At 38.2% G+C, this 17626-nt stretch overlaps 1 protein-coding gene across 3 annotated transcripts in view; it reads right to left on the minus strand.

The window, feature by feature from the left end:
* The window catches only part of ANAPC10 (anaphase promoting complex subunit 10), a 209576-nt gene that overhangs the window by 40688 nt on the left and 151262 nt on the right, over positions 1 to 17626 (minus strand). For 2 of the 3 annotated variants that reach the window (XR_010139802.1, XR_008524790.1), the window contains exon 5: positions 15859 to 15934. The gene's annotated coding sequence lies outside the window, so the exon portion shown is untranslated. Of the gene's footprint in view, positions 1 to 12791; positions 12882 to 15858; positions 15935 to 17626 lie in introns of all 3 variants that reach the window. The other variant, XR_008524791.1, reaches the window with a different exon arrangement.

Here is a 17626-nt window from a genome sequence, read left to right on the forward strand (position 1 = left end):
AAAATGAAAGAATGCTAATTAGTAATATAAAAACACAGGGTGTATAAAACTCACTGGTAAAAATAAATCCATGGTCAAATTCAGAATGGTCTAATACTGATAAATGCAGGAGGCAGATAAAAGGGAGGGTCCCTAGAGAGTCTCTGACCGGCCTGTGCACTGGGAGAACAAGGTGGCGCCATGGGAAGTTCATGCTGTGTGCAGGGGGTGGGAGCATGGCCTCTTCAATTCCTGTGTGTGTGACCTGGAATCTGTGAGGTGGAGGGCCTATTAGCAGGACCCCCTCTTGCTTTGCTGAGAGTCTTTTTTCTTTTTTTCTTTTTCCTTTTGACCCAATAAGTTCCATTCCCTCATCCTTAAATGTGTCTGTATTCCTAATCCTTCCTGGTCATGCGACAAGAACCCGGTTTTAGCTGAACTAAGGAGCAAAGTTGTACATCATTTTGGCACCCGAATTTGGGGCATGAGGAAGGGTAACATGCAAACCAAAAAATCTTTCTCCCTTTCACTTCTAAGCCTTTTTGTCCTCAGACGTCTTCTGAGGGTAGAGGAAATTATCCCTCCCTCCTCACCGTTGCTCACAGGGGTCGTGAATGTTGGCCTTTTTCTTCTTTTTTCAGGATGGACAGGTGAACAGCAGCTCCCCTGCTTCCCTCCTGGCCAGGGCTGGTGCACATGGCTCAAGGCTGTCCAAGAGCAGGCTGGCCAGCATCCACCGCCACATGTCCATGGAGTCTTCCCCTCACAGGGCCAAGGGATCTGGCTCTGTCAGAGAGCAATTAAGTTTCTCCCCCAGTTGGAGGAACTCATTTGCATAAGAATTAGAGGTTCTTCCTCAGGCATCTTTTTCTATTCTTCACCCTGTCAGCAGCTAACACAGCTGTACATTTAAGCTGTCTTTTCCTTTTCTCCACTGGGTTAGCAGTGAGGCTTTTTAAAAATATACATAAAGACATCTTACTAGGCCAGGAATAAGTTTCACTGTTTATATTCTCTTAAGCTGTAGCCAATCTGGTGTGCTTTGCATGTCTTTCTGTATGGTCAGTAGCAAAATTTGCTGCAGGCCTCCATCTTGTTTTACATCCTTGGAAGTGTGACCTGTAACCATGTGGCAATGCTTTGTTTAGCCTCCACCATTTTAAAATGGTGGTGCAGGCTCAATTCTGACTTAGGGAATAAGTCCTTTCTGGTTTGATATCTGTGTGACCTTTGCCATTTGTTGATTCTCTTGTCTTCCACGGACTGCCTTAGTTTTTCCTTTCTCTAAGCCTTTAGTAAAGCTTGAAAGCCAGAAATATTGGCTGTTTGGCCTGGCTAACGTAAGATAATAAGGAATTTTAAAGGATTTTCTTAAAGAGCACTCAGCTTAATTAAAAGAGGATATCCCAGTTATAGGTATATTTAAAAGGCCTTTATGTTTTTCTCTTTCTGGATCTCGTTTTGCTGGGAAAGGGTTTTTTTCTCAGTCAACTGAATTATTTTTCTTCATTTTGCCTTGCCACCCTTCATACATGCATAGAGGGGGGAAACCTCTATTTTCCTCATGGAACCCCAGGAATTAAATGCAGATGGATCCCTCTCAAAATCTGTTTTTGCCTCCAAGTTATGCCTGTTTATTAGGCCTTAAAAGCTGCATGTTTTCCTAGCCCTGTCTCTTAAAGGGCTCCACCCAGAGGCCAATCATCCAGTTAGGAGACTGGCAAACAAAAACATCTTATGGATACTGAGTCTTCTTCTGCCTGTCTATGAAGTTATGTATGTGTTGTGTGTGTGATGTCTATAAAAAAGAGCTCTAATAAATTGACTTAAAGAAAGATAAGTGCTTGGATCAAATATTTTTTAAAGGTGAGATAATACTTGGATCAAATATTTTTTAAAGGTGAGAACTGTGGTACCTTTCAGTTCACATGACTTTAATCTTTGAGAAATAAAAACAGCCTTAAAGATTATTGGTAAAATTCAGATGTTGTCAAAATGTAAATATTTGCCTAGGGTTAAAGGATTGTTTTGAATTATGCAAGATAAAGCTGAAAGTTCAAACAAGCTGTGGAAGGAGTGTAAAAATTAATCTTGCAAAAGAAATTCTGTATGTGAACATGTTAACTAAATTCAAAGGGTATTACATTGTTTTCCTATAAATTAACCATTGAAATAAAGGCAAAACAAAGTACTCTTAAGGCACTAATCTGCTCCTCTGCAAAATTTGTAAAGGGTTATAAAAGAGTTTTGTTTTTTTTTTTAATTTCTGAGTCATCATTTTGGCAAAATAAGTAACTATGGTAATGTGGAATTTTATTTCATGACATCGAGTGTTTTAAATCTCTAATATTTAATAGGCTTCCCAAAATGGCTTTTTGGATGCTACAGAGGGCCCCTGGAGCATCCAGAAGAGAGGTAAACATGAATGTTTGACATGTATAGGTACGTGGGATTGCCAAAGAGATGTTAAATTTTCTTCAGGTTATATTTTAGTGAATAATATTAGTGTATGTTCCAAAATTGTGTGGGATTTCTAAAATTCTAATGTCTGAGTATATGCTGTTAATCACAATTAAGGTTATGTTAAGTTATTGTAAACTATGAAGATAACCAAATTTCTTTGTCCATAGTGTTTCAGACTGTAAGTATCTTGGATATTTTGTTACTCCCAGACAATTGTTGTCTTATTTTGATCCTCTTCAAATGATGGTTTATCATCAGCTATGGAACTTTCACAGGTGCTCTCAAATGCAGGTTTCTGATAACTGAATCAATTTTTTTGACTTTTGTTTGGAACTTGCTGATCCTCACTTTGTTTTTTAGAGTCAAGGAAACATATTTTGAGCTATATATGGCCTTTAAAAATTAAGATATCCTCCTGTGAACAAAATTTGGAGCATACTTGTCTCTCTCCCTCTCTCTCCTGCCTGGCTTCTCCAGAATTTGGAAACTAGTTGTGAATATTCTTCATTTATGGTAATATAGTTGTTTGCAGCAGTGCAATAAGAATCCATTTTCTTTTTTATTATTATTATACTTTAAGTTCTGGGGTACATGTGCAGAACATGCAGGTTTGTTACATAGGCATCCACATGCTATGGTGGTTTGCTGCACCCATCAACCCATCATCTACATTAGGTATTTCTCCTAATGCTAGTCCTACCCTAGCCCCCCATCCCCCAACAGGCCCTGGTGTGTAATATTCCCCTCCGTGTGTCCATGTGTTCTCATTGTTCAACTCCCACTTATGAGTGAGAACACGCAGTGTCTGGTTTTCTCTTCTGGTGTAACTTTACTGAGAATGATAGTTTCCAGCTTTATCCATGACCCTGCAACGAACATGAACTCATCCGTTTTTATAACTGCATAGTGTTCCATGGTGTATATGTGCCACATTTTCTTTATGCAGGCTAACATTGATGGGTATTTGGGTTGGTTCCAAGTCTTTGCTATTGTGAACTGTGCCACAATAAACATACATGTGCATGTGTCTTTATAGTAGAATGATTTATAATCCTTTGGGTATATACCCAGTAATGGGATTGCTGGGTCAAATGGTATTTCCAGTTCAAGATCTTTGAGGAATCGACACATTGACAATGGTTGAACTAATTTACACTCCCACCAACAGTGTAAAAGCGTTCCTATTTCTCCACACCCTCACCAGCATCTGTTGTTTCCTGACTTTTTTAATGATCGCCATTCTAACTGGCATGAGATGGTATCTCATTGTGGTTTTGATTTGCATTTCTCTAATTACCGGTGATCATGAGCTTTTTTTCATATGTTTGTTGGCCACATAAATGTCTTCTTTTGAGAAGTGTCTGTTCATATACTTCGCCCACTTTTTGATGGCGTTGTTTGTTATTTTTCTTGCAAATTTGTTTAAAGTCTTCGTAGATTCTGGATATTAGCCCTTTGTCAGATGGATAGATTGCAAATATTTTCTCCCATTCTTAAGGTTGCCTGTCCACTCATGATAGTTTCTTTTGCTCTGCAGAAGCTCTTTAGTTTTATTAGACCCCATTTGTCTATTTTGGCTTTGGTTGCCATTGCTTTTGGTGTTTTAGTCATGAAGACTTTGTGCATGCCAATGTCCTGAATGGTATTCCCTAGGTTTTCTTCTAGGGTTTTTATGGTTTTAGGGCTTACATTGAAGTCTTTTATCCATCTTGAGTTTGTATAAGATGTAAGAAAGGAATCCAGTTTCAGCTTTCTGCATATGGCTAGCCAGCTTTCCCAACATCATTTATTAAATAGGGAACACTTTCCCCATTGCATGTTTTTGTCAGGTTTCTCAAAGATCAGATGGTTGTAGATGTGTGGTGTTATTTCTGAGGCCTCTGTTCTGTTCCATTGGTCTATATATCTGTTTTGGTATTAGTATTATGCTGTTTTTGTTACAGTAACCTTGTAGTATAGTTTGAAGTCAGGTAGCGTGATACCTCCAGCTTCGTTCTTTTGGCTTAGGATTGTCTCGACTATCTGGGCTCTTGTTTGGTTTTATATGAAATTTAAAGTAGTTTTTTCCAATTCTGTGAAGAAAGTCATTGGTAGCTTGATGGGGATAGCATTGAATCTGTAAATTACTTTGGGCAGTATGGCCATTTTCATGATATTGATTCTTCCTATCCATGAGCATGGAATGTTTTTCCATTTGTTTGTGTCCTTTCTTATTTCGTTGAGCAGTGGTTTGTAGTTCTCCTTGAAGAGGTCCTTCACGTCCCTTGTAAGTTGTATCCCTAGGTATTTTACTCTCTTTGTAGCCATTGTTCACTCATGATTTGGCTCTCTGTTTGTCTGTTATTGGTGTATAAGAATGCTTGTGATTTTTGCACATTGATTTTGTATCCTGAGACTTTGCTGAAGTTGCTTGTCAGATAAAGGAGATTTTGGGCTGAGACAATGGGGTTTTCTAAATATACAGTCATGTCATCTGCAAACAGAGATAATTTGACTTCCTCTCTTTCTAACTGAATACCTTTATTTCTTTCTCTTGCCTCATTGCCCTGGCCAGAAGTTCCAATACTATATTGCATAGGAGTGGTGAGACAGGGCATCCTTGTCTTGTGCTGGTTTTCAAAGGGAATGCTTCCAGTTTCTGCCAATTCAGTATGATACCGGCTGTGGGTTTGTCATAAATAGCTGTTATTATTTTGAGACATGTTCCATCAATACCTAGTTCATTGAGAGTTTTTAGCATGAGGGCTGTTGAATTTTGTCAAAGGCCTTTTCTACATCTATTGGGATAATCATGTGGTTTTGTCATTGGTTCTGTTTAGGTGATGGATTACATTTATTGTTTTGTGTATGTTGAACCACCTTTGCATCCCAGGGAGGAAGCCAACTTGATTGTTGTGAATAAGCTTTTTGATGTGCTGCTAGATTTGGTTTGCCAGTATTTTATTGAGGATTTTCACATCGATGTTCAACAGGGATATTGGCCTGAAATTTTCTTTTTTTGTTGTGTCTGCAACAGGTTTTGTTATCAGGATGATGCTAGCCTCATAAAATGAATTAGGGAGGATTCCCTCCTCTTCTATTGTTTGGAATAGTTTCAGAAGGAATGGTACCAGCTCTTCTTTGTACTTCTGGTGGAATTCAGCTGTGAATCCATCTGGTCCTGGACTTTTTTTGGATGGTAAGCTATTACTTACTGCCTTAATTTCAGAAGTTGTTACTGGTCTACTCAGGGATTCGACTTCTTCTTGCTGTAGTCTTGGGAGGGTGTATGTGTCCAGGAATTTATCCGTTTCTTCTAGATTTTCTAGTTTATTTGCATAGAGGTTTTTACAGTATTCTCTGATGGTAGTTTGTATTTCTGGGGATCAGTGGTGATATCCCCTTTGTCATTTTTTATTGCATCTATTTGATTCTTCTCTCTTTTCTTCTTTATTAGTTTGGCTAGTGGTCTATTTTGCTGATGTTTAAAAAAAAAACAGTTCCTGGATTCATTGATTTTTTTGAAGGGTTATTCATGTCTCTATCTCCTTCAGTTCCGCTCGGATCTTAGTTATTTCATGTCTTCTGCTAGCTCTTCAATTTGTTTGCTTTTGCTTCTCTAGATCTTTTAATTGTAATTTTAGGGTGTTGATTTTAGATTCTTCCTGCTTTCTCTTGTGGGCATTTAGTGCTATAAATTTCCCTCTACACATAGCTTTAAATGTGTCCCAGAGATTCTGGTACATTGTGTCTTTGTTCGCATTGGTTTCAAAGAACATCTTCATTTCTGCCGTCATTCCTTTATGTACCAGTAGTCATTCAAGAGCAGGTTGTTCAGTTTCCATGTAGTTGTGCAGTTTTGAGTGAGTTTCTTAATCCTAAGTTCTAATTTGATTGCACTGTGGTTTGAGAGACTGTTTGTTATGATTTCTGGTTTGTTTGTTTTAATTTTATTATTATTATATTTTAAGTTTTAGGGTACATGTGCACAACGTGCAGGTTTGTTACATATGTATACATGTGCCATGTTGGTGTGCTGCACCCATTAACTCGTCATATAGCATTAGGTATATCACCTAATGCTATCCCTCCCCACTTCCTCCACCCCACAACAGTCCCTGGTGTGTGATGTTTCCCTTCCTGTGTCCATGTGTTCTCATTGTTCAATTCCCAACTATGAGTGAGAACATGCGGTATTTGGTTTTTTGTCCTTGCGATAATTTGCTGAGAATGATGGTTTCCAGCTTCATCCATGTCCCTGCAAAGGACATAAACTCATCATTTTTTGTGGCTGCATAGTATTCCATGGTGTATATGTGCCATATTTTATTAATCCAGTCTATCATTGTTGGACATTTGGCTTGGTTCCAAGTCTTTGCTATTGTGAATAGTGCCGCAATAAACATATGTGTGCATGTCTCTTTATAGCAGCATGATTTATAATCCTTTGGGTATATACCCAGTAATGGGATGGCTGGGTCAAATGGTATTTCTAGTTCTAGATCCCTGAGGAATCGCCACACTGACTTCCACAATGGTTGAACTAGTTTACAGTCCCACCAACAGTGTAAAAGTGTTCCTATTTCTCCACATCCTCCCCAGCACCTGTTGTTTCCTGACTTTTTAATGATTGCCATTCTAACTGGTGTGAGATGGTATCTCATTGTGGTTTTGATTTGCATTTCTCTGATGGCCAGTGATGATGAGCATTTTTTCATGTATTTTTTGGCTGCATAAATGTTTTCTTTTGAGAAGTGTCTGTTCATATCCTTTGCCCACTTTTTGATGGGGTTGTTTGTTTTTTTCTTGTAAATTTGTTTGAGTTCATTGTAGATTCTGGATATTAGCCCTTTGTTAGATGGGTAGGTTGCAAAAATTTTCTCCCATTCTGTAGGTTGCCTGTTCACTCTGATGGTAGTTTCTTTTGCTGTGCAGAAGCTCTTTAGTTTCATTAGATCCCATTTGTCTATTGTGGCTTTTGTTACCATTCCTTTTGCTGTTTTAGACACGAAGTCCTTGCCCATGCCTATGTCCTGAATGGTATTGCCTAGGTTTTCTTCTAGGGTTTTTACGGTTTTAGGTCTAATATGTAAGTCTTTAATCCATCTTGAATTAATTTTTGTATAGGGTGTAAGGAAGGGATCCAGTTTCAGCTTTCTACATATGGCTAGCCAGTTTTCCCAGTACCATTTATTAAATAGGGAATCCTTTCCCCATTGCTTGTTTTTCTCAGGTTTGTCAAAGATCAGATAGTTGTAGATATGCAGCATTATTTCTGAGGGCTCTGTTCTGTTCCATTGGTCTATATCTCTGTTTTGGTACCAGTACCATGCTGTTTTGGTTACTGTAGCCTTGTAGTATAGTTTGAAGTCAGATAGCATGATGTTTCCAGCTTTGTTCTTTTGGCTTAGGATTGACTTGGCAATGCAGGCTCTTTTTTCGTTCCATATGAACTTTAAAATAGTTTTTTCCAATTCTGTGAAGAAAGTCATTGGTAGCTTGATGGGAATGGCATTGAATCTATAAATTACCTTGGGCAGTGTGGCCATTTTCATGATATTGATTCTTCCTATCCATGAGCATGGAATGTTCTTCCATTTGTTTGTATCCTCTTTTATTTCATTGAGCAGTGGTTTGTAGTTCTCTTTGAAGCAGTCCTTCACATCCCTTGTAAGTTGGATTCCTAGGTATTTTATTCTCTTTGAAGCAATTGTGAATGGGAGTTCACTCATGATTTGGCTCTCTGTTTGTCTGTTATTGGTGTATAAGAATGCTTGTGATTTTTGCACATTGATTTTGCATCCTGAGACTCTGCTGAAGTTCCTTATCTGCTGAAAGAGATTCTGGGCTGAGACGATGGGGTTTTCTAGATATACAATCATGTCATCTGCAATCAGGGACAATTTGACTTCCTCTTTTCCTAATTGAATGCCCTTTATTTCCTTCTCCTGCCTGATTGCCCTGGCCAGAACTTCCATGATCAAGTGGGCTTCATCCCTGGATGCAAGGCTGGTTCAACATACGAAAATCAATAAACGTAATCCAGCATATAAACAGAACCAAAGACAAAAGCCACATGATTATCTCAATAGATGCAGAAAAGGCCTTGACAAAATTCAACAACGCTTCATGCTAAAAACTCTCAATAAATTAGGTATTGATGGGACATACCTCAAAATAATAAGAGCTATCTATGACAAACCCACAGCCAATATCATAATGAATGGTCAAAAACTGGAAGCATTCCCTTTGAAAACTGGCACAAGACAGGGATGCCCTCTCTCACGACTCCTATTCAACATAGTGTTGGAAGTTTTGTTTTTTGTTTTGCATTTGCTGAGGAGTGTTTTACTTCCAATTATGTGGTCAATTTTAGAATAAGTGAGATGTGGCATTGAGAAGAATGTATATTCTGTTGATTTGGGGTGGAGAGTTCTGTAGATGTCTATTAAGTCCTCTTGATCCAGAGCTGAGTTCAAGTCCTGGATATCCTTGTTAATTTTCTGTTTCATTGATCTAATATTGACAGTGGGGAGTTAAAGTCTCCTACTATTATTGTGTGGGTGACTAAGTCTCTTTGTAGGTCTTTAAGAACTTGCTTTATGAATCTGGGTGCTCCTGTATCGGGTGTATATATATTTAGGATAGTTAGCTCTTATTGTTGAATTGATCCCTTTACCATTATGTCATGGCCTTCTTTGTGTCTCTTGATCTTTGTTGGTTTGAAGTCTGTTTTATCAGGGACTAGGATTGGAACCATTGCTTTTTTTTTCTTTCTATTTGCTTGTAAAATATTCCTCCATCCCTTTATTTTGAGCCTATGTGTGTCTCTGCACGTGAGATGGGTCTCCTGAATACAGCACACCGATGAGTCTTGACTCTCCATTCAATTTGGCAGTCTGTGTCTTTTAATTGAGGCATTTAGCCCATTTACATTTAAGGTTAATATTGTTATGTGTGAATTTGATCCTGTCATTATGATGCTAGCTGGTTATTTTGCCCATTAGTTGCAGTTTCTTCATAGTGTCGATGATCTTTACAATTTGGCATGTTTTTGCAGTGGCTGGTACCATTCATTCCATTCCATGTTTAGTGCTTCCTTCAGGAGCTCTTGTAAGGCAGGCCTGGTGGTAACAAAATCTCTCAGCATTTGCTTGTCTGTAAAGGATTTTATTTGTCCTTCACTTATGAGCTTAGTTTGGCTGCATATGAAATTCTGGGTTGAAAATTCTTTTCTTTAAGAATGTTGAATATTGGCCCCCACTGTCTTCTGGCTTGTAGGGTTTCTATTGAGAGATCTGCTGTTAGTCTGATGGGCTTCCCTTTCTGGGTAACCCGACCTTTCTCTCTAGCTGCCCTTAACATTTTTTCCTTCATTTCAACCTGGTGAATCTGACAATTATGTGTCTTGGGGTTGCTCTTCTCGAGGAGTATCTTTGTGGTCTTCTCTGTATTTCCTGAATTTAAATGTTGGCCTGCCTTGCTAGGTTGGGGAAGCTCTGCTGGATAATATCCTGAAGAGTGTTTTCCAACTTGGTTCCATTCTCCTCATCACTTTCTGGTACACCAATCAGACGTAGATTTGGTCTTTTCACATAGTCCCATATTTCTTGGAGGCTTTGTTTGTTTCTTTTCAGCTTCCCATTTCATGAATAAAGGTCATGCTAGTATCCATGGCATAAATGAGGTCTAAGGAATTCATTTTTTATTACTTATTTATTTACTTATTTACTTATTTTGAGACAGAGTCTTGCTCTGTTGCCTGGGCTGGAGTGCAGTGGTGCAATATCAGCTCACTGCAACCTCTGCTGCCTGGGTTCAAGCAATTCTCTTGCCTCAGCCTCCCAAGTAGCTGAGATTACAGGCTTGTGCCACCATGCCCAGCTAATTTTTGTATTTTTGGTAGAGATGGGGTTTCAGCTTCTTGTCCAGGCTGGTCTTGAACTCCTGACCTCGTTATCCACCCATCTCGACCTCCCAAAGTGCTGGGATTACAGGCGTGAGCCACCTGGCCCAGCCTTTAGATCTAAGGAATTCAAAGGCTACTGACAGCCGGGAAAATAGCACATACATGGGTAAGAGTGAATATTCCCATCCCCTGTCCACACCCCCTCCACCCTGCTCCCATTAACATGGGTGAAAGCCACCAATGGGTTGCACTCTTTCGCGGTCTCTGGGACTGGGAGTTATAAAAATGGAAGAAAGAAAGAAGGATGCCTCACTTTCTCTCCCTCATGTACCCCAGGTATTTTCTAGGAAGAGAAGGGAACCTGGGATGCCTCGCTCTCCTCTTTCTAGATAAGTAGACATTCATCTTCAGTCTGCACCCCTTTTGAATGCATCCTGAACCCTTGGCATGCCTTTGAAAAAAATACCTTTTTTCTTTTTTCCTCCTCTGTCCTCTCTTCGCTGATAGGTAATTGTGTCTTTGTACTATGGGACACTCCCCTCGGATACATCCTCCAAACTGGGAAAAGTTAATTTCCCAAACCTTAAACTGGTTGCCTTAGGACTGGGCTTAGGGGAAGGGAACCCAGAAGCCCAACATGCCAGCAAAAGGGTAAAAGTTTTTTTTATCAGTTGGGCTTTTGTCCTCCTTTTCCCTGTGCAAACTGGTAAAAGGTCTTGGGATTTTTGAGCTGTCATCTCCACCTTATTTCGTTTTGATACATGTTTTCTAATAACTAAGTTTGTTATTTAGCTAAGTTTGTCTCTTTTCACCTTCAGGCCATCAAACTCCAAACGTCATGCAACCAGAGCCTCGGACAATGACCCCTTTTGCCAGGGACCCTCAGATAGGCCTCTGAGAGAGATCCAACTGCCATTTTCCCCAAAACAGTGCCCCCTGTCAGCAGGAAGCAGTTAAGATCAGTCTTCATCCTTATCCTTATCCTTATTTTAATGGCAGTTAAATGTACTTCTTTAGAGGGAGGAATGATAGATGTGGGAGGCAGATAAGGGTGAGGGTTCCTGGAGAATCTCCAACCCACCTGTGCACTGGGAGAATGAAGTGTGCAGGTGGGTTGCCATGAGAAGTTCACACTGTGTCCAGGAGGGAAGAGCCTGGCCTCTTCAGTTCCTGTGTGTGTGTGGCCTGGAATCAATCTGTGAGGTGGAGAGCCTGTCAGAAGGACTCCCTTTTGCTTTGCTGAGAGTTTTTTTCTTTTTTCATTTTCCTTTTTACCCAATAAATTTCATTCCCCTCACCCTCCAAGGTCTCCCTGTTCCTAATCTTTCCTGTTCGTATGACAAGAACCTGGTTTCAGCTGAACTAAGGAACAAAGTTCTACATTAATACTGTAATGGTCTGTAAATCAAATATTTCTAGTGTAAAGGCTAAAAGACAAAACTACTAAAAAATAACCATAGTTATATTAATTTCTTAAAGAACACACAACATAAAAAATATAAGTTATAAGCCTGGGCAATATAGTGAAAACTCGTCTCTAAAAAATAAATAAATAAATAAATAAAAATTAAAATAAAAATAAATCAGCCAGGCATGGTGGTGCATGCCTGTAGTCCCAGCTTCTTGGGAGGCTGAGAAGGGAGGAGCCCTCGAGCCTGGGAAGTTGGTCAAGGCAGTGAGCCAAGATTGCACCACTGTACTCCAGCCTAGGTGACACAGCAAAACACTGTCTTAAAAAGAAACAAGTAAATTATAACATTAAACACATAAAATGAAGGAGGAGTAAAAGTGTAGAGAATGAATAGCAAGAAAACAAATAATCCAATTTTATAAATGTGCAAGGGACCTGAATAGACACTCCTCAAAAGCAGACATACAAATGGTCAACAGGTAAGTGGGGAAAAAAAAATGCTCAACATCACTAATCATTAAGGAAATGCAAATTAAAACCACAATGAGATATCATTTCACACCCATTAGGATGGCTTTCATCAAAAAGACAAAAGGTAAGTATTGGTGAGGATGAGAAAATAGAAACCTTGCACACTGTTGGTGGGAATATAAACTAGTATAGCCATTATGAAAAATGGTGTAGAGGTTCCTCAAAAATTAAAAAGTAGAACTACCATATCATTCAGCAATCTTGCATCTGGGTATATATCCAAAGGAGAAAAAAAATCAGTACGTTGAAGAGAGATCTGCACTCCCACATTCACTGAAGCATTCATAATAGTCACACTATAGAATCAACCTAAGTGTCCGCTGATGGATGAATGAATTTTTAAAATGTGTGCATACACACACACACAAGCACATATATATTTACACATACACAATAGAATACTACTCAGCTGTTAAAAAGCAAGAAATCTTGTCATTTGTGATAACATGGATGAACTTGGAAGACACTATGTAAAGTGAAATAAGCCAGGCACAGAAAGACAAATACTACTGAACTCACATATACGTAGAATTTTTATAAGTTGAACTCGGAAGCAGAGCAGACTGGTGGTTACCAGAAGCTGAGGGTGGGTTGGGGAATGAGAAGATGCTGGTCAAAAGATACAAAGTTTTAGTAAGACAGGAGGAATGTGTTCTGGACATTCATTATACAGCATGGTGAGTATAGTTAATAATAATATTGTATACTTGAGAACCGCAAGGAGACTAGATCTTAAATATTATCACCACAAAAAATAAAATGTATGTGGGCTGATGAATATACTAATTTGCTTGATTTAATTCTTTCACAATGTATACACATCAAAACATCACATTATACATCATAAATATGTATAATTTTGTTAAACTTTAATAAAGCTACTAAAAGAATAAAACTATATTCAGCTTCATTGTTGAACATATCATTTAAGTACTGAACACGTAATTACCAGCATTTTTAGTGCAACAAACAGAAAGATTAAATTCATTAAACATTGGCATATTAGGCTAAAATGAAAGTCAATGTAAAGGTTAGATTTTCTTTCTGGCTTTTCCTATGATCAGTGTTATAAAGAACAACACATTCAACCAATAATTTCTGGGTCAGGCAAAGGAGAGGTAGTATAAAATAAAATCAGTTTTATAATAGCGGTGTAATGAGGATAAAAAGACAGAAGAGTTTAGCTAAGTCATATAGAAGCAATTGAATACCTTCTTCATAAAGTAGACAGCTCTACTCGTAAATCCAAGAAACTCCTAAGCAAAAAGAACAAAGCTGGAGGCTTCACTCTACCTGACTTCAAACTATACTACAAGGCTACAGTAACAAAAACAGCATAATACTAATACCAAAACAGATATATAGACCAATGGAACAGAACAGAGACCTCAGAAATAATACCACATATCTACAACCATCTGATCTTCAACAAACCTGACAAAAACAAGCAATGGGGAAAGGATTCCCTATTTAATAAACAATGATGGAAAAACTGGCTAGCCATATGCAGAAAGCTGAAACTGGATCCCTTTCCTACACCTTATACAAAAATTAACTCAAGATGGATTAAAGACTTATGTAAAACCTAAAACCATAAAATCCCTAGAAGAAAATCTAGGCAATATCATTCAGGACATAGGCATGGGCAAAGACTTCATGACTAAAACACCAAAAGCAATTGCAACAAAAGCCAAAATTGACAAATGGGGTCTAATTAAACTAAAGAGCTTCTGCACAGCAAAAGAAACTATCATCAGAGTGAACAGGCAACCTACAGAATGGGAGAAAATGTTTGCAATCTATCCATCTGACAAAGGTCTAATACCCAGAATCTACAAGGAACTTAAACAAATTTGTAAGAAAAACATCAAAAAGTGGGTGAAGGATATGAACAGACTCTTCTCAAAAGAAGACATTTATGCAGCCAACAAACATATGAAAAAAAGCTCATGATCACCGGTAATTAGAGAAATGCAAATCAAAACCACAATGAGATATCATCTCATGCCAGTTAGAATGGTGATCGTTAAAAAGTCAGGAAACAACAGATGCTGGCAAGGGTGTGGAGAAATAGGAATGCTTTTACACTGCTGGTGGGAGTGTAAATTAGTTCAACCATTGTGGAAGACAGTGTGGTGATTCCTCAAGGATCTAGAACCAGAAATACCATTTGACCCAGCAATCCCATTACTGGGATATACCCAAAGGATTATAAATCATTCTACCATAAAGACATGTGCACACGTATGTTTATTGCAGCACTATTTATAATAGAAAAGACTTGGAACCAACCCAAATGCCCACCAATGATAGACTGGATAAAGAAAATGTGGCACATATACACCATGGAATACTATGCAGCCATATAAAAGGATGAGTTCATGTCCTTTGCAGGGACATGGATGAAGCTGGAAACTATCATTCTCAGCAAACTAACACAAGAACAGAAAACCAAGCACCACATGTTCTCACTCATAAGTGGGAGTTGAACAATGAGAATACATGGACACAGGGAGGGGAACATCACACTCTGGGGCCTGTTAGGGGGTAGGAGGCAAGGGGAGGGAGAGCATTAAGACAAATATCGAATGCATGTGGGGCTTAAAACCTAGATGACAGGTTGATAGGTGCAGCAAACCACCATGGCACATGTATACCTATGTAACCAACCTGCATGTCTGCACACGTATCCCTGAACTTAAAGTAAAAAAATAAAAAATAAAAAAGCAGACAGCTCTAATGCAGTAGCAGAGAATTAAACCAGTAATTTTCTAATTTCTTTAAGTTCCTTTTTCAGTGATTCCTGGAATTTTCAAGCACTTATCCAAATGCAACACATGCCCAGTTTGAAGGCAAATCCACCACTAAAAAAGTCCCCTTTCACATCCTGTTCTATCTAGCCTCAGTCAGTTTATTCAAGATTTTGGCCCTTCAGCCTTCTGAGCCCAAATTCTCATTTCAAATACTCCACCCTTTAGAAACACCTAATGGACTATTAAAGAATTGGCAAAAAGTAAAAGAAATATTTCATAACTGGTATTTTTATATTGGTTAGAAACATTCACAGGTTATTTTAATTCACTGCTATAGTTCTTATCCCATTTTAGAAGAGCAGTTTGAGCTGGAATTTTTTATTTAGCTTTTACTCTAGACTACCTGCAAACCATTAAAAATGTATCCCCAATTGGGCTAATGGTTAGTTCACTGTTCTTTGCCAAATCCATCTGTAAAGATTCAGTAGAAAACACCTTTTATTTCCCATTTTGCTCGTGATCCTAAGTTATTTGGTGTCTCTGCTTAGGCTAATTTTGACCTAATTCTCATAAAAATAAATACAGTGGTGTTACAGTTTTCAACATTTAGGCATCACAGTTGCCTACTTGGAGCTAACACTGCTCTTGAGGAATGAATGACACAGCATATATAGTGCACTAAAGTCCTAGGAAGAAGTGACTTGTGTGTGCAGCCCCACAAAGCTCCCATTAATGAAGAGGGTGTTTAATTAAATCTTATAACCCTGAAATAAGAATCTACTCCCATACCATGTTGAAATAGTCCTTAAAGCTGCCATTTACTACATGCTTACCATCTGCAGCAGTAACTTAAACATTCTTTTAGTGATAAGAGCTTCACCTCCTCCATTCTCACTTGATTCTTCACTTCTGAGATACAGAACACAGGGCGAGAAGAATCAAAGTTAGTTAACAAAGATAGAATTTATCAACCATTAACAGTTATAGGCCTAATGATTCCATAAAGTTTCAAAAAGGCAGTATCAGATACAAAAACCCAAGCATCCACATAAAAATTGGATCCTTTCATTGCCGTTTGGTCAAGGAACAAGATGAAACATGAAAGTAACTCTAGTTCAGAAGTCAGAAGATCTGAGTCATTGACTACTTGTGGTTTCAGTTTCGTCTGTCCTGTGGGGGTGACACCTGCTTTACTTACCTGACAGGGTTGCTTTAAGAATTTGCAAAGAAATGGGCATGGACATTCTTCGTAAACAATAAAATATTTTACAAAATATTGAATAATTTGCTTTCCTGTTATGTGTATACAAATGAAATATATTTTTAAAAGAAATTTTTATTAAAATCTTTCAAAAGGTCTTCTAAAAGATTCCTAATAAAATTTTCTAGTTCTTTTCATAAACATAAGGGGTAGGGGTAGCAAGACAGCAGTTACCCAAGGAATAAGACAACAGAAAGCTCAAAATCTGGCATCAGGGAGAACTCTAAAAATACTTAAATCTTTCTAAGAAAGTCTGTAGAAGAGGGATTCACAATTTTCCACAAGAACCAATTTAAATTTAATAGTTGATTTTTACACTATAAATCAGCAAAATATTCATGCAAGCAGAGTTATTTATTGGCCACCCCAGGGCATTTGTCCTTAGATTGGCCCCTTTTTGCATCTTTACAATGTTTTTGGTCACCTGTGAAATTCTGAAGGCAAAATAAAACATCTGCTCACACTCATGCCTCTGAGTCTTATGCGCCAATTTTATTATTAAGGGTGTTATCAGAGTAGGACTTAGATTAGACCACATGTAAACAGCAATGGTAAATTGGATAGATGAAATATTATTTTAATTGAGATTATGCTAATTCATTTATAATTTTTGCTAATCCAATGAAGGACCCGTAATTGTCTAAGTGCCTCAGGGCCAAAATTACTTACACAAGGCCAAAATAATTAAGCACAAGCCTCAGTATGAAGTAAATGCCATAGTTCAAGATGAAGTTTGGAGATACATGAATTTCTCTAAGAAGGACTGGGGAAAAAGAGACACATCGTGCTTTACACGGCTCAGTTTAGATTAAATCACATTAATATTTTCTAAACAAAGTTGTAAAGTCACAAAATAGTCAATATTCACTAAGAAGTCACAGATAGAAATACAATTTAATACTTTTCTCTGTATTAAATCAGTCTCCTCCTGTCCACCTCTCCGTCCTTTTATCTCTCCCTCCATCCTTCCTTCCTCTTTTTTCTGAAAAGCAATGAGCTTATCTGTAAATAAATAGGAAACAATATAGCCTGGCCTTCTTTTCATTTTTTTATTTTTTGTCTTATTCCTGCATCACCCCTCTTCCCTAACAAGTGAAGTGAGGAGAGAAGATTTTATTTGATTAGGTCAAAGGTGAGGATCCCAGGACAACATTGTCCTTTTGTCTTTGGTATGGCAGAAAACATAAAACCAGAGGCTACATACATACCTTATCCACACATACCATCAACATCAATAAGTATTCTACCACCTAGCCTCAGGCAGCTGATTCTTATAGCATTCTGCCCTCCAACCACTCCTCTGTCCTAATCACCCAGCTTTCTTTTGACTGCTCATCCAT

This window comes from Pongo abelii, chromosome 3 (assembly GCF_028885655.2).
Source record: "Pongo abelii isolate AG06213 chromosome 3, NHGRI_mPonAbe1-v2.0_pri, whole genome shotgun sequence".
Taxonomy (NCBI): domain Eukaryota; kingdom Metazoa; phylum Chordata; class Mammalia; order Primates; family Hominidae; genus Pongo; species Pongo abelii.